The sequence below is a fragment of the Thermobia domestica genome, chromosome 14, assembly GCF_964235325.1.
Source record: "Thermobia domestica chromosome 14, izTheDome1.hap1.1, whole genome shotgun sequence".
Taxonomy (NCBI): domain Eukaryota; kingdom Metazoa; phylum Arthropoda; class Insecta; order Zygentoma; family Lepismatidae; genus Thermobia; species Thermobia domestica.
Genome location: NC_137467.1, coordinates 200,621,609 through 200,649,494, shown reverse-complemented (window position 1 = coordinate 200,649,494; position 27,886 = coordinate 200,621,609). Strand labels below are relative to the sequence as shown.

The 27,886-nt window shown below is 34.8% G+C and overlaps 1 protein-coding gene across 5 annotated transcripts in view; it reads right to left on the bottom strand.

Moving 5' to 3' along the window:
• Nucleotides 1-27,886, bottom strand: part of LOC145670524 (uncharacterized) — a 341,846-nt gene that overhangs the window by 137,114 nt on the left and 176,846 nt on the right. The window contains exon 3 of one of the 5 annotated variants that reach the window (XR_014128328.1): nucleotides 19,214-19,842. The exons of the other annotated variants lie outside the window; for them this stretch is intronic. The gene's annotated coding sequence lies outside the window, so the exon portion shown is untranslated. Of the gene's footprint in view, nucleotides 1-19,213; nucleotides 19,843-27,886 lie in introns of those variants that run through there. 5 annotated transcript variants of the gene reach the window in all.

Sequence of the window (27,886 nt, the reverse complement as noted above, 5' to 3'; positions counted from 1 at the left end):
GCCTACGACGTGTTCTAACTGGTCTAAAATATGAGTTATCAATAATTGACCACGTATTATACGTATTATCAATAATTGACCACGTATTATACGTATTATCAATAATTGACCACGTATTATACGTATTATCAATTATTGACCACGTATTATACGTATTATCAATAATTGACCACGTATTATACGTATTATCAATAATTGACCACGTATTATCAATAATTGACCACGGGAAATTTATTGTTTCATATTGAAAACAAGACGAGAAGTACCTTTCTAAATACGGGACGAGACATGAGAATTCTTGTCTCATTTTTGAGTCAAGACGAAAAATTTCACAAGCTTCGTGTGAAATACTACTTCAACCAAGTGTTAAATCTCAAAAATTGTTTTAGTTATATGTTCACAGTATATATATATATATATATATATATATATATATATATATATATATATATATATAGTGGCGGATCCAGAATATTATCAAGGGAGGCGCTAAACCATAGTTTGCAGTTTTAGTGTAAAGCAGGATTTAAGCCCATTTTATTCAGTGTATATCTGAACGTCAAGGGGGGGGGCTATAACCCCTATAGCCCCCCTTGGATCCGCCTCTGTATATAAATTGATAAAATGACTGTACAAACAATGAAGAGCCTTTATCAACGTTTAAAGATACGCAAGTTAGTACACAATATACAACAATAAATATCATTTAAATGTTGTTATATCACATGCTTTGTGGACCTTTCGTAATATGAAAGGGTTCTGGTAACTTCTAGATAAATTTAATCATCATCATAGACATATATTTTGTCATTATTGGCAGGTCACTTGCCTCAACTGAGAATCCTCCATGCTCCACTTCCTCTTTACGTGAGATTACTCTGTTTTGATATCGTTCATTAATTGTAGTTTCCTTCGCCCTCTCCCTGTCTTTCCTGCCACCATACCCTCTAGCACGTCTTTCATGACACAGTTATTTCTTAGTCAATCTCCCAACAAATTTCTCTTCCTCTTCTTAATAATATATAAAATTATTCTTTTCTCCACCACGCTTTCTAACACCCACCAATTTCTTTCCATTCGATCCATCGTATTCTCTCCATTCTCCTCCACACCCACATTACGAGAGCTTCCAGTCGTTTTTAATCAATTTTCCCGTAATGTCTATGTTTCTGACCCATACAATACAATACTCAACACGAAGCATTTTATGAGTCTTTTTCTCAATCCCTTATTCAAGGTCCCACAAAATAGTATGGCTTCTTTCGTCATTCTTATCCTTGTTTTTATTTCCCGTTCACACTCTAGATAAAATTAACAGGGAAAAATAATGGGAATAAACTTTGTATTTAAACTTTGAAAACGAGACAAGAAATTTTTGGAGACGAGACAAGAAAAACTTCCCGATAATCGAAACGAGAAACAATTTCTCGAGACTCGACAATAGACGAAACTTCTACAAAATTTAGACGACAAATCGCCACGTTTCGTTAAGTTGATATCACTAATTTAACAAGAACTTGTTAGAACAATCTGAAATAAATTATTAACCAGAAAGTAGTCAACAAAGACGAATTATATATGACGAGCGTTTCAAATTCGAGAATTCACATGATCTCCCAAGTATATGGTTAGCGTAGGAAAAATATGCATCTTTTACGCAGAAGATCCGGGCTCAATTCCCATTTGGAGCTCTGTAGTTCGGATTCCACTTAAGCTATGGTTCACGTCTCGGTCCTGAAAAGGGGACTAGACTTCGAAGATCGAAGATTTTTTGTATTATTATTATTATTATTATTATTATTATTATTATTATTATTATTATTATTATTATTATTATTATTATTATTATTATTATTATTATTATTATTATTAAGTATTCTACCTTTCGGTAGGTCCTGGGACTAATAGTTTTTTTTTTTTTTTTAATTTTAGATTTGGGCCTGGAAATGTTTCTTCCATGTTTCTCGATTTTCAGCTTCCTCTTTTAATTTCCAATATTTTCTTCTTTTTTCAAATCATCGATGAATTTTGTTCTTCTTCTTCCTATTCCTCGCTTTCCTTCCATCTTTCCTTCTATGGCAGTATGAAGAAGACAATTTCTTCGCTAGATGTGTCCAATTCAATTGCCCTTTGTACGAAGGAAGGTAGCTAGAAGCGTTCTCTTCTGTCGTATTCGTTTTAAAACATCTACGTTTGTTACTCTCTCTGTCCATTTTATCTTCTCCATCTTCTTCCAACACCACATTTCCAAACTCTCTAAATATTTCTTCTCTAAGTTCGGTAATGTCTAAGTCTCTGAACTATGCAGTCCAATGCTCCATATAGAGCATTTGACCAACTTCTTCCTAAGTCCAATATTGAGCCTGCTTGTTAAGTCTTCATCCCGGCGAAATTAAAATCCCGCTAATTTTACAGTAATTATGTGACATCTTCAAATAGATAAAATATAATTGAAATGTGGAACAAGAGCGCCCTAGACAATATTATTTTCCATGAGGTACCGTTACCACAAGTCACCTAGTAGCTTTCCGTTTTCAGCCGTTTACAAACGCAAAAATAAATGCCGATTTTCAAAATGGTTCGAAATTGAAAACAGATAGTGAGTCGTGATAACGGTTTCTCATTAAAATAATATTGTCTAGTGAGCTCTTGTTCCACATTTCCATTATCTTTTATCTATTTGAAGATATCACATAATTACTGTAAACTTAGCGGTATTTTAATTTCGCCGGGATGAAGACTTTTAAGAGTGATCTTTTCTTGTTGAATGCTTCTTTGGCTCTGGCTATTCTTGACCCAATCTCTTTGGTGTAGTAAGCGTCTCTCATCAAAATGCTTCCAAGATACTTTCTCCGAAGATGAAGATTTTTCTGTATAAACAACCAAATTCCGATAATTTATAGTCTTTCTGAGTAGCATTGACTGAGAAAACTGAAATCTAATTTTAGAAACATTTAAATGACAAATTGAGATAATAACTTACTGTTACAAAAAAGTTATTAAAAAAAAAAAGAGAGAGAGATAATCATCTTGTACGACAGGTAACGCACATAGAAAGCAGAAACTCCGAAGCAGAGCGTGACATGCGTATCCTAACTCTTTCCCTGACGCGCCAGCTGTGCAATTAAAAGCAATCTGCAGACATTAATGATCGTCATGCGACGAATAATGAGATGAGAGATTCTTTGCGCACAAGGAGTTGATTATGGAGTTTAGTAAACGCTACAGACAGAAGAACATAATATTCCTGTAAATCAGAAAAGGGCACGGCGTTAACTAAACGCTTGGGAAAGAGAACACACGGGATCTCATGAAAAACACAACTCAATTTCCGTATTTACAGAATTAAGAGAAAATTTTTGTGAATTTCTTTCTTTTCTACATTCTTACAAGTGTGAAATTATAGCTTTACTTGCCAACAATGGTTGGGCAGGGATTCTTGGAATTTATACCAAAAACCTTTGAACAACTGACAATGAGACTGTAGAACGACGAACTCTGCGTTTCCGAAATGCGTGAGATATTTGCTGCGATTATTGTGGCCAACTTTCGGAACAGAACAAGATGAAAGGAGACGCACGTGATTATCCTCATTACATCTGTTTAATAGAATTACAAATAGATGCCTTCATCTTCCTCTGTTCACACAGGGTTCCCAACTGTCCCGGTTTGGGCGGGATTAACCAATAATTCTATGACTTCTCTCGACTATCTTGGCTTGAATCTTCCGTCTCTTGACTATACTTTACATTGGTTACAAAAATAAAAGTGCAAGTTTGCAACTATTGCAATATTTATTGCAATGTCAAAGCTCAGGAGAAATACTGATTTAAAAATTCATCTGAGGTGAAGACGAATGATCTTCCCAGCAGTAGAGGCTGCAAGTAAAGAAAATCAATTGGCACTCCTGTCTTTTCCGTGTATGTTCATGGAGTATAATTTCTTCTTCGCACTGAAGTTCGTTTAAAAACAAAAATACTTAATATTTTTAGAACGAGTTAAATTAATAATAATAATAATAATAATAATAATAATAATAATAATAATAATAATTATTATTATTATTATTATTATTATTATTATTATTATTATATTATTATTATTATTATTATTATTATTATTATTATTATTATTATTATTATTATTATTATTATTATTATTATTATTATTATTATTATTATTATTATTATTATTATTTGAAACGCAGTAAGCAGGGAATTCGTGTTATTATTTAGTTCAAAATCTCATGTCGCGAATTCAGTCGAGGAATGTGAAGCTTAAAATATATAAAACGATAAATATGCCTGTTGTTCTGTATGGTTGTGAAACATTGTCGCTTTTTTTGAGAGATGAACGTAGACTGAAAGTATTTGAGAACAAGATCCTTAGACGAATTTTCGGATCCAAAAGAAACGAAATAGGGTCATTTGCCCAAGTGTCTATTTCCTCAAGTCTCTAAACCAGAGTCATTTCCTACAGTGGTTATCTTTTTTCTTAATCTGATGATCATCAACCGAAACAGAGGGGCCACCTGCTGCATTCTTAGCAAATACCAGAAAGGGGATGGGTGGTTTCGCTGCAGGCTATTATGAAATATCTGCGATAGACAGGGTTGCAGAGTGTCACATAAAATTGTGTTGCTTTTAAAAATATGGTAAACTAAGCATAGTTGAAACTAGTTGAACTGAAGAAGAAGCATAAACTAAGACTACAATATAAAATGTTTGTATTACAATAAATTCACTGAACTTTTCTTTAAAAACAAATCACAATCTAAAAGTACTGACTAAATTATCTCAACGTGAAAACGAAGCAAAAACAAGAAGTTATATTGATTAAGTATCGAATTTCTATTGACGCCGTTATTTTATTTTTTAGCCTAACGTCTTATGATTATGCACCGAGGCTAAAGGACACAAGCATGAGACGGATCACAATACTGGAATAAAGGAAGTTGGAGAAAACGGTAGGATCCGAGAAAACCAACGCACACGGTGTTCACAACAAAGCCTACTTTGCTCGGGCTGGAATTGAACCAGGGACCCCACGAACCAGAGGGTTGACGCCGTTAGAACCAAGTTTTCAAATATATGCTGAATAAGTCAGTTTTATTATTATTATTATTATTATTATTATTATTATTATTATTATTATTATTATTATTATTATTATTATTATTATTATTATTGTTTCGAAAGAGATGTTCAATTTTAATTTAAAGTTACGTTCTTTGGTCAAATGTTTTGTTATTATCCTACGTACTAGGCATAACTCTTACTAGTAGTTCTATCAAAATTTCCGTCAATCTTAATTAAGAAGAAAAGACAATATTAAAATAGTATCTGGTACATAGTTTGTGCTGTACTTACTAATCGTAAGATTCCGAGTTCAAATCCCAAGTCCGTACATCCTGGTTAGGCCATCCAGGCAAGCGTGGATACAAGGAAGCGGGGGATCGGGCGACTTGGATTGAATTTTAATTACTACTTAAATAGAGTGGATTTCAGACTACTTAAAGTTTGGAAAAGTGACAATCTTAATGTGTGGAGGAGGGTTAATTTATAGGCATTACGTTACATCGCTTCCAAATGTTTAGAAAATTTTTAACAGCCTACAGTATATACTTATACAAATAAAGGGATATTTTAACCAAACCGTGAAGGAATTGTAGAGACGATTATTTCAAGCACCACACCATAACTGCATTGGACAGGAGATTTGGATTAGATCCCCGATTGTATTTTATACATTCCCAATGTTTTCCAGAGTGGGATTTGTATTGCATAGTGTACCTCAAGAACTTTTGAAAGGGGGAGATAAGACAAAATTCCAAATATTTTATTATTTATAAATAAAGAAGGAAAATCACATTTACTTATTTTAGTTAAATAAACAAATAATGGGGAGAGGGAATATCGGGATTTGGTATTTGGGACCTGAATATCAGGGAGTGGAGAAAACGTATGAAGAGTAGGCGAGAAGAACGATGAAAATCAATTTTCAATTTAAAACAGTTAAAAAAAAACGGTATCTCAGAAATGTGAAAATATGATTTTCATCGTTCGTCCCACGTACTCTTCATATTTATGTGCAGAGGGGGAGTGTTAGGAAGAGAAGTGAACATGCGATCTACGAAACACAATAGGAAGATATTATTATTATCACAGTTATTACATATCCCTTCCCATCGAATATTTCTACCAAAGCCTGTGTAGTATATAGGTCTATAATCAAATTTAACTTCTCTCAATTGCGCTCAAAGGCTATAGGAGGCATTGATGAATGAAAGAATGAAAGAAACATGCCATAATTAGAATTTATATATACAAAATATGGTACATTTGAAAATAATGGGGTATTACGCGAAAATTTCTATAAAATTATTTAGCAAATAGTCCGAAGAGAAAACGTTATTTAAAGCAAAATTCAGTTTTTTATAAACTATAAAAGTATCTATAGTACATAAAAGACACATAAATTAACCAATTCTGGTAAGGTGCACTGCTGGGACATAAGCGATACAGTTGAGTTGGATCAGACCCACTGCTGCTTCAAATGGAAAAAGTTGTTGAAACGACGAGTTTGAAGCAGAGCGTTAGGGATGCGCACGAGACTAGATTTCTGGCTGTCTCATCTCGAAAATGTGCTGTAAAAGTGATGTCTCGACTCGAAAAATGTATATTTTTCTATTGGAAGAGCCGTGTCTCGACTCGAATTTTGTCAGGAAAATCCTGTTTCGACTCGTCTCGTGCGCATCCCTACAGAGCGTTTCTATTTTAGTAATTTAGGTTTCATATAATAAACTCTGCTTCACTTATTACTCGGAAAAATTAAAAAGAAAAAGAAAGAAGGAACTTCGAAAGATTCATAAAAGTAACGTATAATTCGAGGGTAGTTCAACACTAATATAACGCCAACATGTCTGAATAAAACGCCGACATGTACAATCTCGAAGATTACTAACCTAATAGTTGGATTAAGTACATGAGAGTATTACACTTGCAATACACAAGCTTCAAAAAAAAAAAAAAAAAAAAAGTTTGGTGCTGGTGTGTCCAAACAAGTAATTGAGTATATTCTTCATTTACTCCTCCGATCTACAATCAATTGCTGGAATATCTTGCTCTAGTCAAGTTTTCTCCTGGTGGTACACCTTCAATACGTGTCGTCTGCTCGAACTTGCTCTTATAGGTAAAAACTGAGGAATGGGTGACTGGTGTGAAATAAATCTTCTGTATACGAAATATAGATACAAAGCCAGTGCGTTTTCATCATACGATGCACAAAAGAAAACTACTCTTGAAAGAAACAGACACAAGCCTACTCTATCATTTGTAACTTCATATCTACCTAACCTACAGAGATGTATTATATATCAAACGAAATGAAATTTTACTTCCAAAATATTTTGTTATAACTTTCAAGACCCTAGAATTGAACGTAAAGTAAGAAATCAAGGAAAGCATCATTCTTCTATAGACGAAGGCGGCCAAATTAGGTATGGCAGCCATATTTCGTCAAGTTTAAAGCGCACTTCCAGGATATGCCTATAGTTGATGGAAAGAAGCTGCCCTGCAAGTTTAATTAAGTTACTAATTATTTTTTTCCGAGTTCAGACCCCTACATACTGGACTAAAAAGTTTGCACTTAATTAAACTTCTCAAATATATATCAACCCACAGACCAAACTGCTCAAACTATAAACTTGAAATTTGGACAATATGTAATATTTATGACATAGGGTACTACTAAAAAAGAATTTTTGGAAATTCGACGGGGAAGGGGGAGAAATAGGGATGGAAATTAATTTAATAAGATGGCCAAATCTCCGAATTCCTTAAAGTTACAGATTTGAAATTTGGTATTGAGATTTCTCATTTAAAATAATGTGATAGTTTTTTTCAGCGTTTTCTGATATTTTACTAAAAGGGTAAAAAAAAAAATGGAAAAAGAAAAAGAAGTGGGGATTTGCAATTATTATATATCGATATTTCGAATCTCTGAAGGTTAGAAACCTCTGATATTTTAGTAAAAAGAGGAAGAAAAATGGTGGGGGAAAAGGTAGGGAATGCAATTATTAGGCCTACAATAAGATGTCACTCTATACGTATTTTTTACATCTGGCTTAGAAGGAAAGAAAAAAACTGAGAATCACAATTACCATAAGATGTTCATATTTTTTGGATCCCTGAAGATTAGAGGCATGAAACTTGGTATTTGAACTGAAATTCGGTACTCTATAGTTTCATGGGATGTAAACCCGTAGGCCGATCGAACGCAGGTTTGGGGGCAAAGTCCCCTGGTACTTGAAATTATCAGTGTATTTCGGCATTTAGGACGGTTAGAGAAATGAAAGTTAGTATTTGAACTGAAATTCGGTGTGCTTGTACGTTTATGAGGTGCGAGACAGTAGGCTGAACAAATGCAAGAGTCTGAGGGCGAAACACCTAGCTAGTCGAAGTATTACTATTATTAGGATTACGTTGTGGTACTTATAACATTACAAATGTTAGTACATACGTCCGTTATTCCACACGATAACTTTTGAACAAATGCGAATTTTTAAATTCTGTTTTTTGCAATAGATAGATAGAGTGATTATCTCGAGGGAGTTCGTTGATGGAGGTGATTTGCCTACCGGAAGTAGTAGAAATGAGACATTTCCGGTTTCCACATTTATCATTGTAGAGGAAAAACGGAAATAGACAGAAATAAACTGTTTTCGGAAATCAATTACAAATTTCAAGGACAACTTCATCTTCATCCTTAACACCCTAGTGAAACCGCAAGTTGTACAAATAAGGCACATCTTGTTTTAACGTTGATCACTATATAACAAAAACAGTAATATATAGCGAAAACCTGTTTTCGTAATCGATAAAACGTTTCAAAGACAACATTAATCTTCATCCGTAACATTCTAGAATAACCGGAGGTAGAAATTACTCTCTTCCAGTTATAATGTTGATCACTATAAATTAAAAATGGTAATAGATAGCGAGAAGCAATTTTCTTTAATCAATTAAGTGTCCCAAGAATAGCCTATATTCCATTTCAACACTAATCTTTCTACTCAAACAGGAATTGAAAACAACATACTACAACTTCCATATTCAATATTAAATGATAAAATATTACGTAATACTCTTTACGGATTATAATAATACATTCATATCTAGGGATCCCGAAAGTTAGAAACATGAAACTTGATGTTTGAACTGAAAATCGGTATGCTTGCAGGGGTATGAGGTGTGAGGCCGTAGGCTGAGGAAACACGGCAATTTTTGGGCAAAGTCCCCAGACAACCGAAGGTTAGATATTAAATACATATTTTTATCGTATTCTGATTATGCATACAGTAGCAGAAGTTTCCGTTTTCCTTACAGGAAGATAAGGTGTAATAAATATAATATCGGAAATTTAAATTGTCACACTCGGCACTTTATGTATAAATAAAAGGAATTTTCAATATAATAAATATGACCTTCTTTTTGCTCTTGAAATATGTGTTCCCCTATTTTTAATTAAAAATCTATGTACTGAATTCCACATCTCCAACTAAAGCGAATCTTCACATTCGACAGTCTCTGAAGAAAGGAAGAGAAGTTTGAATATTATAGAAATGTCTCCGTTAGAAGCGGCATTTTTGAAAGCGCTAAAAATACGTATTCTCTTGTTATAAAGAAGAGTTTATATGCTGAGTTTCATCTCTCTAATTTCATGAATGTGTAAGATACTAAATTCTTTAAAAAAAAAAAAAAAAAACTTTAAAAACCTCTTTATTTTCTTTGGAATACATGCTCCAAAAATCCTTTCTTATCTCTTGCCTCCGTAATAAAAGGGATAGGCCGTAGGCCGAGAGTGCACAAATAAAGGCCTCTGTGCGATCATGACATAAATAAGAAACCTCGAGTGCACAAAATATGATGCAATGATACTCCATTGTATAAAACAGTTTTTGGGAATAGTGTTTTTTTTTTTTTTTTTTTTTCAAAATCACCATCCTCCACCGTCGAAACAAACAAATAGTGCATTATCACTGGGCACAAGATTAGTTAATTTATTTCGCGCTGGAGAAGAAAACAGAATTTGGAGATAGGTCAACATATTACGTGTCACGTCTTTATACTTTCATATTGTCAGCATATTCTTTAAAAAAGTAAACTGCTGTTCTCTATTAACATATGGTATCATTTTCAAAGTAAACAGCAAGAATAATTGTGCATAAAAGAAATTCAAGAATCCTATTTTAAATTGTCTAAAACTGGTACACAAACAAACTTAAATCTTACCCTTCACGAAAGTTACACATTTAGCGGTACTCATACTGTTGTGCTAGCTGGTGATGTTCACTTTCTTCTTTTTTATAGGTGCTAACTAAAAATGGGTAAATGTCAATTAAAGACATATCGTGGATATAAAATTTACTATATAATAATACTAGCAGCGTTCACCCCGCTTCGCTGCGGTCACCCCGGAACGCAATAAACTTTGTTACTTAGATAATTTTTACTTTTTCGCTTTCAAGTGATATGATAAAAACCATAGTAGATTGCAGTAAATGTTAACATTATATCGCCTGTCATTTATGTTAACCCGCCGAGTGACACGGTCATGCGGGTTGCATATAAATACGTTTATTTTTACCTATGATGAACTAACAAAGGATTTGTACGTTATGGACACTTGAATGGTCAATTATCTCAAGACACTGGTAATTAAAAATTAAAGTGATATGATAAAAACCATCTAGGGTCCAAATCCTAATAACCCCCCAAAAATGAAAGAAATTGGTTCAGCCGTATTAGCGTGATGAGGGAACAAAGGATTTGTGCGTTCTCTTTTATATATAAGATTACGTATATGTTATACTTCTTGCTATTTATCTTTTCATTCAAAACATATTCCCGTATTTTTCACAAATCAAAATGTGGCAATTAATCGTGTAATCGTGTTATAATAAAGTCTATTATATTTCTTGATATTTGCCTCTGTATGTAACAGGAACAATCTCTCATATAGCCCTAATTTGTAAAACAAATCTAAACATGACAACGCAATATCGAATATTGTGCGCTCGAGATACCATAAGCACTTTATTTCATTTCTTTGTGCGCTAGTGGAGTACACCCGAGGAATATTCTGTCAAAAATTTCACGTTTATTTTTACCTAAAGAAGCATGATCTAGGCGATGATGAGCGAATCACTTCCATTCTTTTATATAATAGTACTATATAGTTTATGGAATTAGTGTTACCCAACATAATGTCGAGAGAGAATTTTGGAGGTGACACCGAACTCTTTCAAAAACTCATTTTTAAAGACAACACTTTCAAGCCTCCTTTTCAAGACGAAACAGCCTTAAATCTCTTCTCTTGGCTAATACTATTCTTAATCGTTTTTATACTCTACGCATAAAACATTTTGTTTCAAACAATGGAACATTTAATATAATTTCCTTCAATACAGCTCATTTGAATTATACTGTGCAAAACCTGAGAAATTAATGTTATTTATTTAAGAATTCGTACATACTGTGTATCGTCTGTAATTAATTATTCTCTTTTTCTTAAGTCTTTTAAGCAATAAAAGAAATCCAGTTTGTACCTTGAATTGCTCAGATACAGTGTTTTGCCTTCGTAATATGGAAAATATGATATCTAACTTGTGGCAACCCTGCATATATTTTATCATATATGAGAATCTCAACCTCCCGTTTTGGGCATTAGCAAAGATTTTCGCGCCTGTGATGGATTTCCAGTTCATGATCAATAGCCAGATAAGACACTTGAGGAAATGTCCCACATTTTAATGGTTGGGCAAAACACACTTGAGCATCTGACCTGATACCAAAGAAACGGGAATGGAGGATGGTGAAAACTTCATAACGAGGAACTACATAATTTAAACCGTTTACCAAACATTTTTAGGGTCATCAAATCTAAGAGGCTCAGGGGAGCAGGTCATGTAGCCAGAATGGAAGAAAGTAGAAACGGTTTCAAAGTTTTAACTAGAAATCCAATAGGGAAAACGACCATTAGGAAGACCTAGGCGTAGATGGGAGGACAATATTAAGATTGATCTCTCAGAAATAAGAATACAAAGTAGAAACTGTATCCAGTTGGCTAAGGATAGAAGTCAGTGGAGAGCTTTTGTGAACGTGGCATTGAACCTCCGGGTTCCATAAGCCATAGAGTTCATTAGTTACTAAGTACGACCTTGAAGTTTCCCCCCTTTTGAGTGCAATGTACTATGACTAAAAGTAATATTTTGTGTCTATGATGTGATAATGATAACGATATCTTTGCGAAATTTAATTTTTCATCAAAGTATGTGTCTCATGCAGTTGTTCTGTAAAAGCGGGACCTGGTGAGTTACAAAAATATCAATGGTATTAATACTAGTTATGTTCAGAATTCTAGCATTATAATTTGAGTTGCAGTTTGAAGCTTTTTTTATTTTTGCTTTTTTTAAAGCAGTCTCATAGACTGTATATTCCTTGATTCTTAAGACACCCCCAGATAAATAGGTATACATAGCTCTATCACCAGATATTTGTCCCGGAATGGGTCAACCTATCGTTGGGAACCATATATTCACAGGGTGAATGTCGACGAGTTGCCTTATCGTAGATCACCGATACCCATTGCATTACCATGGCCATTTTACTATCACGGCTCACTATCTTCAATAGCACGCACGCTCACCAGTATCAATATGGCTCATACAAGGTCAGACTCACACTCACTGTTAGCTATCCTCAAGGAGGGTCGCTCACTAGCGCCATTGGTACTCACCTCAGGCTCTAGGTTCTTATTCACTTTTATATGACTGTATCCATATGGGCTTACGCTCAATAATTGAGTCTCAGGAATCATTAGATCAATTAGTAGATCAAAATAAGCCCTAGACCTTCGAACATCTTTACAATGGACACTCCATTGACACTCGCTTGATCGACACGGACACTTCATTGTCCTACGTTTTGCAGTTTGAATTCTTTATAGATGCTTAATGAATAATAGATACTTTATATACACAGCTATGATCGACATCCGTTTGATCGACATAGATACTTCATCAATCAACATTGGGCAATTTGAGTTCTCCATCGACGTACGTTTCTTCGCCGTGGGTCATTTTTGTAAATGTGGATTGAATTGAGATCCATTTTGGGAAACACACGCTCACTCATTACTCTTTACGCTATATTTATCAACAGCTACCTCCAGTAGTATACGCAGAACATCGTCAAGATGTTGAAGCTCTCAAGTTATGTCATTTCAGGTGTATATCTTGCTCAACGAGGGAGTTAAAAGTCGGATCTCCCTTGCGTACTCCACTGAATATCTCGTTCCGTTCCCTATTCGGTTTTACGTCATAACATGAGCATTTATTGGACCACGATTTGCGGTATAGACACTAACGATACCAACTTTGCGGGTGTTACTATAATGGTCAATAATTTCCGGATATTACAATCTCTGAAACAATATATCAATGCCGGATTTAGATTTGATGAGACTCTAAGCTTTTAAAGATAATAGGGCTATTTATATTTTCAGCTGTTCCTTATCAATGAAAGTTGTGTGCAATGCAACCAGTGCATGAAGAACAAAAATTAAATCTTTGAGTTTTACGTCCTACGCTTGTGCCGGTTAGGCTAAAGGAGACGGTGAAGATGAGAAATGAATGAAATGGTGGAATGAAGAATGTGGGAGGAAACGGGGGAACCCCTAGAAAACCCACGCACACGGTGTTTGTCCACCACAAAGTTCACTTGGCGAGTGTGGGATCGAACCCGGGACTCCAAGTACCAGAGGTGAACGCTCTACCACTGAGTCTATGAAGGACGTAGGTACCCTAGGCCTATATGCAGAAATGAGCAAACTAGTGATATTTCTGGAAACAGGTTAGTAGGAGGATGTCCATTAATTACATAATAGAAGCCTACACAACACAAACTACTGTTGATGTATAAACTTTATTATACTTGTTTTTATCTTATATTTTGGAAATGTACCGTACATCTAGTTTTCTTTCTTAAACTTTTTGAGGCCCACAAGAGACTGGGGTCCTAACCTATAGCTTATACGTATATCTGGCACTGCAATATATGTTTGGTACATTTCCAAAATATAAGACAAAAACAACTATAATAAAGTTTATACATCAACAGTAGTTTGTGTTGTGTAGGCTTCTATGATGTAGTTAATGGACATATATATAAACCCGTAAAATCCGTTTGACCGTTTGTACTGTACACTTTCATTTAAAAACACTGTACAAATGACGGTTAAAAGGATTATAGGAGTTATGCATATGACATAAGCTCCACATACGTTTGACTGTAGAGCTCCCTAGTGCCTAAGGGGTTAGCGTACGCGCCTTTGCCGTGGGAGACCCGGGTTCGAGCTCATGTGGTTCAGATTCCACGTTAATCAGTATGTCCACGTCTCATATACCCTCGCTGCTGAAAGGGATGCTAAACTAAAAATCATTCAATCAATCAACTTTTGACTGTAGTTATACTAGTACTACTATATAAGCTGGTTATTTTTTGTGAAACAAAGAATGGTGAATTTACGTTTTATTCTACTTTCCTTTTTAGGCAAAAGTTTAGCTACTTCGGAGAATGAATGTGCTGCATCAGAAAAAATGAGTATTCTTTAATTTCATCTTGTGTTAATTTTCCACTGAATATGACAATAATTATACAGTAGAATTCGTTCCCCTTGATACCATTTGGACTCCAGGTAATAAAGCAAATAACACGCTTCGCCCAAAAGCTGTGACAGCATATGCCATTTTTTCCCAACCCTTTATAATGACTCGTTGCCATTAAACCACCGATCATCAGCTACAATCCTTTCGATTTGATAATGATTCATCGAGGCTTCCAAGAACACAGGAAATATCACACGAGACAACTGTTAAAACCACATTCGAAAGATTGCTAGGTTACCAACTGTACAGACTTTTCAAATCACTCCCCCCTCCCCATTATGTACAGTGCCTTGCAAAAGTCCCTGCTTGTTGTTATCAATAAATTCAAACTGATGGGAAAACTTCAATGCACTTTCCTTAGACGTGGAGAGAAGTTCTCCGTAATGTTATCCGTACATGGCCCAATTAAAGTTGACTTAGTCTCTTACTTACGCCAATAGAACAGGCCCGTTATAGGGCTGTGCGATATGTCGATATATCGATATCGCAAAAATATCGACATCGATATATCGATATCGATATCCGATATTGTCGATATTCGATATCGATATCCGATATCGTCGATATCGATATATCTATTCGATATCGATATCAGAAAAATATCGAATGTCGATATCAAAATTTCGATATCGCACAGCCCTAGGCCCGTAGCCAGCCCGCTTTTCTTAGGGCGGCGGGGAATGAATGCTGGCTGGGCAAATCCAAGGCATCAAGAAACATCACAAGAACTGTTTATTTATTTATTCTTTATTTATGAAATACGCTTCTTTCACAAAAGTAAGACTGAACAAGCTCAATGTAAACCCTTGTTAAATGCTCTACAAATATATGCGAGCATACCTTGTGATTTGAATGGGGTTTCCATATATATTCGGGACTCACGCTCACTTGACCTCACTATCACGAGTTTCAGAGCATCATGTGAGCTTGAGGTTCAACAAAAGGTGATATAGAAATAATATTCTGAGAGTCAGGTCCGTGAATGTGCTGCGAGACTGGTAAGTGTGGTGTCGAAGTGATGTTGTGAGTATCAGATTGAATGAGCATGAGGTCAGTCTGATGAGTGAGATGTTAAAGTAATGTTGTGAGTGTCCGGTTGAGCGAGCGTGAGACCAAATTGGTGATGTGACTGTATGAGGTCATGTGATCGTGATATCAGACTGGCGATGTGAGGATAGAGGAACCTGTAATGTTCAATAAATGTGATATTGAAATACTATTATGCTCTTTTAGTTTATTGAGTGTAATGTCATACTGGTGAAACTAAAAATCGGTGCATGAGTTGTTCAGACCACAAGGATATCAATTCCAATTACCAAAGTTATGAGAAAGAGACATAAAATTATATAAGTATATGGAAAACTTTACACTTATTTTACAGTATAAGAGTTATTTGTGATATGTGGGCATGCATCTTTTAAGCTCTAAAAGGAACTTCCGCCATTCCCCATTAAAGCTGACCAAAAAGTTGACTTGATTCCCTTGTGCACTGAAGTGCTATAACTAACTCTATGGCCTATGGAACCCGGAGGTTCAATACCGCATTCACAAAAGCTCTCCATTGACTTCTATCCTTGGCCTACAGGATCCAGTTTCTACTTTGTATTCCTATTCCTGAGAGATCCGTCTTAATATTGTCCTCCTATCTTTACCTAGGTCTTCCTAATGGTCGTTTTCCGATTGGTTTTCCAGTTAAAACTTTGAAAATATTCCTACTTTCTCCCATTCTGGCTACAGTACCTGCCCACCTGAACCACCTAGATTTGATGACACTAGTAATGCTTGGTAAACGATGTAAATTTTGTAGTTCCTCGTTATGAAGCTTCCGCTATTCCCCATTCCCCTTTCTCTTGGGTCCAAATATTCGTCTCAGGAGCTTCTTCCCAAAGACTTTCAATTTGTATTCTTCTCTCAGTGTGTTATAAATCGTTGCTATACTAGAGATCCTATATTAGATGGGTCGAAGAACCTTTTCCTTAAGTTTGATATTTTAATATTTCAAATATACTGTATATTACATTTTTATAACGGGGTTAATCTTTTTCTTGAGGAAAAACTATTTCTTCATTCCTCGACTTTGTTAGAAGTTTAGTCATGTAAGTAAATTAAGAATAAATATGAGGAAATGTTTTGGATGTAACAGTTTCAATATAAATTATTTTAGTTGATTTTGGTTTTTGAACTACACATGTTATGAAAATTAGTCCCTAAAGGGAAAGGAAGTTATTATTTTCCTGTTTGCCCGAGTCCTTGGATACCCATATTCTTTTTCATATCGTATTCTATTTGGTTCATTTTAAGTTTTGTCCACCGTGAAAAGGACGCAAGAAAGTTCAGTTTGCTCACAAAAGTCTTATCATAGATTTTTTTTCAGTAGTAAGAATGTAACGGAAATAAGTTTTAAGGAGTATTAAAATATTATACTCGAGGACTTTGTTTTCTCGGTTTACCCTATATGTAATAACAAATTCAGATGTGTTCATAATTAGTCAGATCAAATCGAATTTAATGTATTTGTTTCGCAAGACCGCAAGTGCCGAGGCTATCTGAAAGGAAAAAAAATCAGATAAAAAGAAAATTCCATCAATGGCCGCTACAGACATTGAACTGAGAACACCCAGTTGGGAAGTCTTTCGTTTAGCAGTGGATTGGCAATTGTTAGCGATATATAATTTTTGTGCAAATTAATGAAATAAACGACTTTTTATGGTGTGAATTATATATTCACCTAAAACACAAATTTACATGTCTGTATATAGCTGAATTTTACCATTTAGTATGTGCACTTTTGACAGTGACATTGGGTCCACAACCTTTTTTCACGTTTTCAGTGCATTATGATAGAAGCACACTTTATTTAGAACGGAATCAAGTTTGTCTTTTGATGTGCAATCCTACTCCCTGATTTTATTGTACGTACACTCTGATGAGGATCTTGGCTAGAAGATCGAAACGTCACATGTAAATGTGTTTTTATATTAAATAAGTACAGTCTTGTTCAGCAGTGTGTTTATTTTTCTGATTTTATTTGCAAGACGTATGACTATGATTGTCTGTCAGTTTAAATTCTTGAATAATCTATTCCATGGTTAAACTATTGTGTATACAGGAAACAGAAGCAAAGTCAAGGCAAAAAAAAAAACGAGGCAAACACGCACCTTTTCTATATTTTAAACTTTTTGTTTTATGGCATCTAATTTTCGGTACATCACACACACAGGATTCTACCCTCCCTCATACGAGGTAACGTTTTCTGCTGTGAAATGAAACTGAGAAGAGAACAGTTTTCGTATTTTGCAATATCGCCTACAGCAAACGAAGCCGCGATGTCAGGGGAGAGAAAGGGAACAGGAAAATGTTGAGGCGAAATCAACTAAAAATGAACTCTAGCAAGGCACCTGGATTTCCGAGAATGTAATTACCTTTTTTTTTTTTTTACGTTGTTATAAGGTAAGAAAAACTGAGGACATGTGGGTGTAGAGAAGGAAGAAGAGGAAAATATAAACAGAAGGGGAAAATAAAAGCTAGATTAAAGATGAAAGCAGAATATCTAACTCGAAAAGGTAAAACCAAACATTGGCCGTAAGTTAAAATATTAAAAACAGAATGTTAATTGCATTGGCCGCAAGTTAAAATATTAAAAACAGAATATTAATTGCATTGGCCGTAAGTTAAAATATTAAGAACAAAATATTAATTGCATTGGCCGTAAGTTAAAATATTAAAAACAAAATATTAATTGCATTGGCCGTAAGTTAAAATATTAAAAACAGAATATTAATTGCATTGGCCGTAAGTTAAAATATTAAGAACAAAATATTAATTGCATTGGCCGTAAGTTAAAATATTAAAAACAAAATATTAATTGCATTGGCCGTAAGTTAAAATACATTAAAGGGAATAACAATTGCATTGACGGTAAATTAAAATATTAAAGAGAATATTAGTTGCATGGGACGTCCCAACGAATTTGTCTTTCTCTTTTCAATTACATCTAAACTTGTTCTTTTCTTCTCCACTGTTTCTAACATCTTCTCATTTATTTTCCCGACCCATCTTCATTCTTCTCCACTCCTACATATCGAAAGTCTCCACATTTTATTAATAGACTAATAAATAGTGCTTTGAAAAGTGATCACAGAAATTCTACTTTTCGCGAGAATCTCCTATTTTGTCAGCCAAGAAAATAAAATTATATCTGCAAGAAGCTATATTGATACGATTGCCGCGGATATCCGCATCCGTATAGACTTCTAGTTTACTAAGTAGTATGCTTAGTATAACATACGCATATATATTATAGCTTCATAGAAAATTACGCTGTGAGATTGTAGATTATTCTTTGATTTGTGCAATATTTTGAAAAAACAAAAAAAGTAGGAACAGGGATGAGAAGTTCTTGACGTCATTTGGGTTATGTGGTTAGCAACTAGGCTTGCAGTTTCAATACATATACACATACACATATGAAATAGTCTATATATATTCACACATACATATACATATGTGGACAATGAAGGCGTGTTCTTTGTGATCAAAGAAGCAGAAGAAGAAATTGTTCAGTTCTCATTGGTGGATAAGTAATATAAAAAAACGGTGACAAGAAGGGAGGGAGAACAACCATAACAACCATGTTGTACTTATTCTTTCTTACATATTCACATGTTCATATGTGTCACGTGGAAATACGTCACATGCGAGGACACGCGCTGATCTCTCGTGTGATGTCACTGCCCTCCCTTCTTTCTCTTAGGAAACATTTTTCCTCAAACAACCAATAAAAAACGTACAGAATCATTCAGAGGTGGCTCCTGGTTGGTCCAGCACACCATCAAGTTTCTATTAACAGCAATCATATATTCTTTTTTTTTTCTTCTAAGTTTTTTTGCTACAATATCCAAATATCGTCCCTGAAAACCCTCCCCCCTTTCCAGCTTTTTTCCTGAACCACTGCATCGTTTACCAGACTGTAACCGATTTCACTGATGAGATTCCTTATGCTAACTAGGTTTTCCTCTTTATTATAAAAAATATTCTTTAAAAAAGTCCATCGCCACTTATTCAGCACGCATCAAGTTCTCTGAAGACTCTTTGAGGGGTGGTGTCCCCCTTTCCTAAAAAGAGAAAAAGAAGTGAACGTAAGCCGCAAAGTGCTCGGTTTTATAGAAAACGTAGGCCTCTACAGAAGCCTAATTCTTGACATTATGTTTAATAAAAAATGGAGTAAGTTTTTTTTTCTTGGGTTGGGTGCAGGAAGGGACAGGGAAGTTGTTTTGTGAAGGCAGGCGTAATCCGAACAGCCTTCCTAAGCCACGTGGCTTTCAAAATGTATTCGTCCACATTTTTTTATGTGTATCATCATATCCATATACAGCGGAAAAAATGTTAAGACTTTTTTTTATCACCTTTAGTTGTGAAAAAAAACTGAAGTCTTTCTTAACCAGATGTATACAAAGCCAGGTACTGTCTTTTGTATATATTTTTATACATATATGTAAAACGTATTCATTCGGAGGTAAAAAGATTGGCAGTCAAATTGAGACTCGTGTGTGCAACTTTACTCCACCACCACAGAAAAATCTTGATCACAAACTGAGAAAAAAAAAAAACTTACATTACCTACTTTTTTTTTTACATATATAAATTTACTGACAAAACACATTAGATCCAAGTTTTTTTTTAATGTAGTTTGTACGAACATGTGGAAAAAACTAGAAGTGTGCGAGGCACGTTACTTTTTTTTATTGTTAAAGTGGGGAGAATCTAAAAAATTTATGATGGCTGATAAAAAAAAGAATTCAGGGAAGGGTCTCTTTCTGTGGCGGTCGGTAAACATATTGAAGTAATTTATATTAAGAGGGCATATGCAAAGAGAATTCGTACTTAACATGTAGCATGTCTTGCATACTGTATATAAATTCTACAGACAGAGAATGAAGTGTAACGAATTGACTCGTTTTTATTCTTGCTCGTTGTCCATTGTGAATGTGTTGTATGCAAAACAAGAAGTGGACATTTGTTCACAACTTGCTCTCTTTTATATGGCTTTTTGTAGGACATGTGGTGCAGCCATGTTAACTTCTGGGATGACACTTCTGGAAGGGCGACTCACAATAGCTTTTCGTTTTGTCCTCTGAAGTTGGTAGATAAACGCGAAGGATGATTGTGTATGCATGGCTTATTCGGAATGCTTCTGTTTCAATGTCAAAAAAGTTTCCTTTCACTAATTCGATTATACAAAAAGATTTTTCTCTTCTATTTGTATTCTCTTTGGACGCTTGCAAAAGAGAATTAATTTGTTTTCCATTTCTTCACCTTTTGTATTACCGTCGTCTGAATTATAGGTTAACAATATCATGTTACACTTTAAATAGTTAGCATGCACACAATAGCATACATGAGCTCCAATATTTGTTCTATCAATATGCTTCACTTTTGAATGCAGATTGTCGAAAGATGAATGCTGGCTACGTCCACAACGAATTTTGTTCGATTCAAAATACCCCGAAGCACCAATGGCACATTAGGCTTTATTCATTTGGTTCTATTTCTTCAGCTGGAGATTGGTGGACCACTGATGGCGCAGGTCACCAGTAATCTTGTCCGCAAGACGAAAAGTATATTTTTTAAAATTCCAGATGAGGGATAAGACGACAAATTTCACGAGTGCCGTGGACAACGTTAGTTCACCCAAGTCTATTTCCCGAACACACGTTTTAAATGGAAGGGTTCTGATAACTTCTAGATGAAATTAAGAGTCCTCATCCCGGCGAAATTAAAATACCACTAATTTTACAGTAATTATGTGATATCTTCAAATAGATAAAAGATCATCGAAATGTGGAACAAGAACGCCCTAGACAATATTATTTTGCGTGAGGTACCGTTATCATAAGGTACCTAGTGGCTTTCTATTTTCAGCCGTTTAGAAACGCGAAAATAAATGCCGATTTTCAAAATTGCTCGAAATCGAAAGCAGATAAGTGAGTCGTGATAACGGTTTCTCATGTAAATTAATATTGTCTAGGGCGCTCTTGTTCCACATTTCGATTATCTTTTATCTATTTGAAGATATCACATGATTACTGTAAAATTAGCGGTATTTTAATTTCGCCGTTATGATGCCTCTTAAGAGAAAAAATCAGGATATAAATATTGTAAAAAAAAATCCAAAAGGATACTAGAAAAAAATCTTCTAGTACTTAATAATTATAGAAATTGCTGCATTCCCCATTTTTAGAAACGGAATTTTTGAAAACGCTGGAGCACGTTTCCAATTGTTCTTAATGAGGAATTTGCATAGTCCGTTTCAGCTCCCTAACTTGAAGCGTTATTATATTTTTGGGATAAATTTTGAACTCCTGTCCACGACTTCGGAGACGTATTTGAGAGAAAGTGACCAAAACCCAGCCGGAGGTAGATACTACGTTCCACAGTTTATTTCAAATAGTTCAACGGTATGGATTTGAATATCGAATAAACATACAAACAAATATACATCGAACTTTACTTTTAAATTGAGCGTGAAGGCTAAATATATGGCAAGACGAATTCCTTATCTTTTTAATTATATTTTCAAGGGAGCGACTATATTCACCATAACTGAACCAACTTCAACAGATTAACATTTTAAATTTGCTCAAAGACAAGATGAATAAATAATTAAGGGAAAATAAGCGAATTTTTTGATTAATTCGTTTTATTCATTGTAGTAAGAAACTAACGGCATGGCCTATGGAACCTGCAGGTTCAATACCACCTTCACAAAAGCTCTCCACTGACTCATATCCTTAGCCAACTGGATCCAGTTTCTATGTTGTATTCCTATTTCTGCATCTATCCTATTATCTATCTTAATATTGTATTCCCATCTTCAAGTAGCTCTTCCTAATGATCATTTTCCGATTGGTCTTCGAGTTAAGACTTTGAAAACGTTTCTACTTTCTTCTATTCTAGCTACATGACCTGCCCACCTGAGCCTTCTAGACTTGATTACCTTAGCAGTGTTTGGTAGTGGTATTCATTGTACAGAGCGCTTAATTTTACTCTTGAGAAGCATGCTTGCAATAAGAAATCTCTCTCAAGGATGAAAGAAGATTCTATCAAAAAAACAATACACGGATTATTCATTAATTATTGATTCAATTTGTTTTTGTACAGTTTGCATATTCACTTCTTTAAATTGATTTAATTACTATTGTCAGTTCCTTCAACATACATTGGAAAGATAGAGAGTACGTGCTGCCATCTGGTGGTCTTAAATTTATCTTAAGAGTCTTCATCCCGGCGAAATTAAAATACCGCTAATTTTACAGTAATTATGTAATATCTTCAAATAGATAAAAGATAATCGAAATGTGAAACAAGAGCGCCCTAGACAATATTATTTTACATAAGAAACCGTTACCACGACTCACTCATCTGCTTTAGATTTCGAGCCATTTTGAAAATCGGCATTTATTTTCGCGTTCCTAAACAGCTGAAAACGGAAAGCCACTAGGTGACTTGTGATAACGGTACCTCACGCAAAATAATATTGTCTAGGGCGCTCTTGTTCCATATTTCAATTATCTTTTATCTATTTGAAGATATCACATAATTACTGTAAAATTAGCAGTATTTTAATTTCGCTGGGATGAAGACTCTTAAGAATAGATGATTGCTTGTTTTTCTACTTTTTGTGACGCCACTTACAGAGTGGTTCCCAACATTTTAACGACTCACGACACACTTTACTGAAGATCCTGATATATATAACAACATACTTGATTTTTATATTAATAATAATACATTTTAGACATGGGATTTTTATCACTTAAAATTCATGAAATATGCACGCAACTATGCTGTTAAATGTGTTAAAATATGCACTTAATATGCACTAACAATGCAATAAAAGGGAGCATTTTCAAACATACATCAAAGTTTTGACAAAGTATCATAATCATAGGTCATCATCATAGGTATTCTCCCTTTATTGGCAGGTCACTTGCCACAGCTGAGAAGCTTGCATGCTCCACCGTCATCCGTTAACCTCTTCGTCTTCGCGTATGATCTTTCAGTTTTTATATCATCCATTAATTGTAGTCTCCTTCGCCCCCTCCCTCTCTTTCCCGCCACCATACCCTCTAGGGCGTCCCTCACGATACAATCTCTTCTTAGGCAATGTCCCAACCAGTTTCTCTTCCTCTTCCTAATAATACCTAAAAGTGTTCTTTTCTCACCCACCATTTCTAACACCCTCTCATTCGTTTTCCGCTCGACCCAACTAATTCTTTCCATTCTTCTCCACACCTACACTTCAAAGGCTTCCAGTCGATTTTCACCACCTTTACGTAATGTCCACGTTTCCGCCCCATACAGTACAACATTCCGCACGAAGCATTTTATGAGTCTTTTTCTCAGCTCTTTATTCAAGGTCCCACAAAACAGACTTTTCTTCCTCCTAAAGGCTTCTTTCGCCATTCCTATCCTTGCTTTTATTTCACGTTCGCACTTCATGTTATTACTAAGAATACTACCCAGATATCGAAAACTATTCACTTGTTCTATTTTCTCCCCTCCTACTTTTATATTTGACACAGACTCCTTCGTTCCAATCACCATGGCTTTTGTCTTTCTAACATTTAACATTTAGTATTGTAGGTAAAATATTCTAGGTAAAATTGTAGGTATTGTAGGTAAAATATAACTTCGAGAGTATTTTACTTTTCAGGGACTTCTCGTCAAACTTTATTTTTATGACAGTAACAGTTTATATACTCCTGACTTTTTAAAACACACACGCAAATTATGAGATTAAAATAAACACAGTGATATAAGAACACAATCTCTACTTTTTCTTCACATTAGTATTTTAGAGTACATTTTCCCTTTATACGAAATATTATACAAGCCCCACTTTTCTGCAGGTTTCTATCGTACAATTCGTATTAAGAGGCCTCATCACTGCGAAATTAAAATACCGCTAAGTTTACAATAATTATGTGATATCTTCAAATAGATAAAAGATAATCGAAAAGTGGAACATGACCTCCCTGGACAATATTATTTTGCGTGAGATACCGTTATTATGACTCATTTATCTGCTTTCGATTTCCAGCCATTTAGAAAATCGGCATTTATTTTTGCGTTTCTAAATAACTGCAAACGGAAAGCTACTAGGTGACTCTTGATAATGGTATCTCATGCAAAATAACATCTGCTAGGGAGGTCTTGATCCACTTTTCGATTATCGTTTATCTATTTGAAGATAACTCATAAGTACTGTAAAATTAGCAGTATTTTAATTTCGCAGTGATAGGGACTCTTAAAGGATTTACTCGTTTTCGTAATTAGCCTTACAATGTATCACAGGATACTTCTCTACATTTTTTTGTTTGTGTCAGTTTGTGGCATTTTTGGCCACAAAATGATATCTTAACATCAATATATGTTACTTGGAAACATTTATAGAGAGAAGCAAGTTTAGTATCTATATTTTCTGGCAAGATATAAACTTATCTCTTGAAAATATTTTTCCACGAGTTCAATTGTTCTGTACTTGGAGTTTCTGGGAATAACATCCGTTAATTTATTTTGCACAGAGCGCCCGAATTTACCAGAAACTGACTGAAGCTTGTGCCAAACTTTATGAACTAAACGTCGTGACAAACATCTTGGCATTTGAAGGTGGCGCTCCAAGTTCCCTTTAAAAAATTTAATACTCTATCAGGAGTCCCTCAAGGATCTAATCTAGGTCCTCTGTTGTTTCTTCTTGTTATTAATGATATTCCTCTATGTATTAAAACTTCTCAAATTCTTCTTTTTGCCGACGATCTCAAATTGTACTCCAAAGTAAGTTCAATTGATGACTGCGTGAAACTTCAACAAGATCTAGAGAGTATTCAAATGTGGTGTGATAAGAATAAATTAGTCCTGAATGTTTCCAAATGTAAATCTGTATCTTTCACGAGGAAAGAAAATCAAATTAGCTTTATGTATACAATAAGTGGCACTTCCTTGTCTACCCCAAATACTATCAAAGATCTAGGAGTTATATTTGATAGCAAATTAACCTTTAGTCAACACATTGACGCGATAACGAGTAGTGCATATAGAAACCTAGGTTTAATTTATAGGATAGGACAGGATTTCTGCAAACAATCAACATTTATAAGGTTATATTTTTCATATGTGAGGTCAAAATTAGAATACTGTTGTACTGTTTGGACACCAAATGTCATTAAATACACTGATGCAATAGAAAATATACAATTTAAATTCTTAAAAATGCTTACATACAAGAAAACCGGTTTCTATCCAAAGTATGTCTCCTATGAAGACTTGGTAAGGAATTTTAATTTTCAAACATTAGAAAAAAGGAGATGTGTTTTTGATTTGTTGTTCTTACATAAATTATTAAATGGTAAAATTGATTGTCCAGAATTAGTTTCAGAAGTATTATTACGTGTCCCAACAGGTAAGACTAGAATAGCAAACGCTGGGACATTCTATTGTAGAAAAGCAAGAACAAAAATATTACATAAGTCTCCTCTGTGGAGAATGTGTGCTTCATATAATGAAATGATTAGACTTCATGTAATAGATGTGTTTAGTATGTCAGAGAACAAGTTCAAAAGAATTATCATGCAATAACTTATGTATAACTAGATAACGTATATTTGTGTATGTACAATAGTGTATGTTAAATAATTATGTATACGACACTATAACTGGGCATTAAGCCTGTTGTGTTGTCTTTATGAAATAAATAAATAAATAAAATAAATAAATAAATGCAGCTAGCAAATGAGAGGCCAGCGGTATTGCCACGTTTATTTTGTACAATCCGCGGCAAAAAATCTGCAACATGAGGATGTAAGTTTATTGTGAAACTACGCCTAACAGCACAGGGAATAAACATAACGTCTAAGTGGAACGAATCACGCCAGGATAAACCTCGGCCTCCTCCCGTGCACACTTATTTTGGAGCAAAAGACTTCGTCATTTCACAATAAACTTATATGCTCATGTTGAAGGTTTTTTGCCGCGGATTGTACCAATCCACATCTATTCCCTGGCACCTGATCGCGCTGTAGTTTGTCTGCTTAGTCATAGCCACTCCCCTTTACCATTTGGCAACGTCGCGCCAGAGCTTGCGTTTTATTCGTTTATCTGAAATGCCAAGATGTTTGTCACAGGCTTTAGAGCTAAGCTTTCACTGAGCAACATCCCTTACATCTCTTTGTTTCTGGATTAATATCCACCCAATATTACAACGTCTTTATCATTATCAGATTTTTCTTAAAGTCTTGGCAATTGTAAGCGTCTTTGCTCTGCTGATTGGTTGCGAACATTATTGGTCGTCCATAAACTAGGTATTCTTCTCTCCTCCCATGCAAAAAGTAGTTCTGTTGCACAGACATGTAAATGTATTGAAAACAACTAAAACCGGATTTATTCCATGCTGTAAGCAAACATTTGAAATAAAAACTTATAGAATATACTCAATATACTCTTAAGCACTAATATATGCTTTAACTTTTGAAATATGTTTTATATGCACCATAAAACTTCAAATTCGAGCTCTATTATTGTTGTTAGAAACCTCTATCAAGTTTATTAAGAGAGATACATATAACCAAACAAAATATGCATTTGCATAAAAATCCGATTAGTAATTATTATAATCGTGTAAGACTGTAAGTTTGTATATAGTAGTTACTGTATGTGGGCATTGTTGTTGCCACTGGAGGCATTGTTGTTGACTGGACAGTCTATCTAAAACTAAATTTCCTAATTATTAAATTCTAAAACTTCACGACACACCCTATGGCAGGCGCGGATTCAAGGGGTACTATAGGCGCAATAGTCCAGTGGCGGATTTAGTCTGGGGCCGGGGGGGCTAGCACCCGCAGTTTTCAGAATGACGAAAATAATTTAAGCTGTTATTTATATATTCTTGAAACTTTATAGTAAACTCATGATATACTTATCATAGTCTGGGGTCTGGCTGCCCCCCTACTTTTTACATTCTAGATCCGCCACTGCTATAGCCCACCCTTGACGCTCAGGTGTACACTGATAAAATGGATTCAATCCTGCTTTACACTGGATAAAGCTGCAAACTATGGTTGAGCCTCTCCTTTGACCATATCCTGTATCCACCATTGCCCT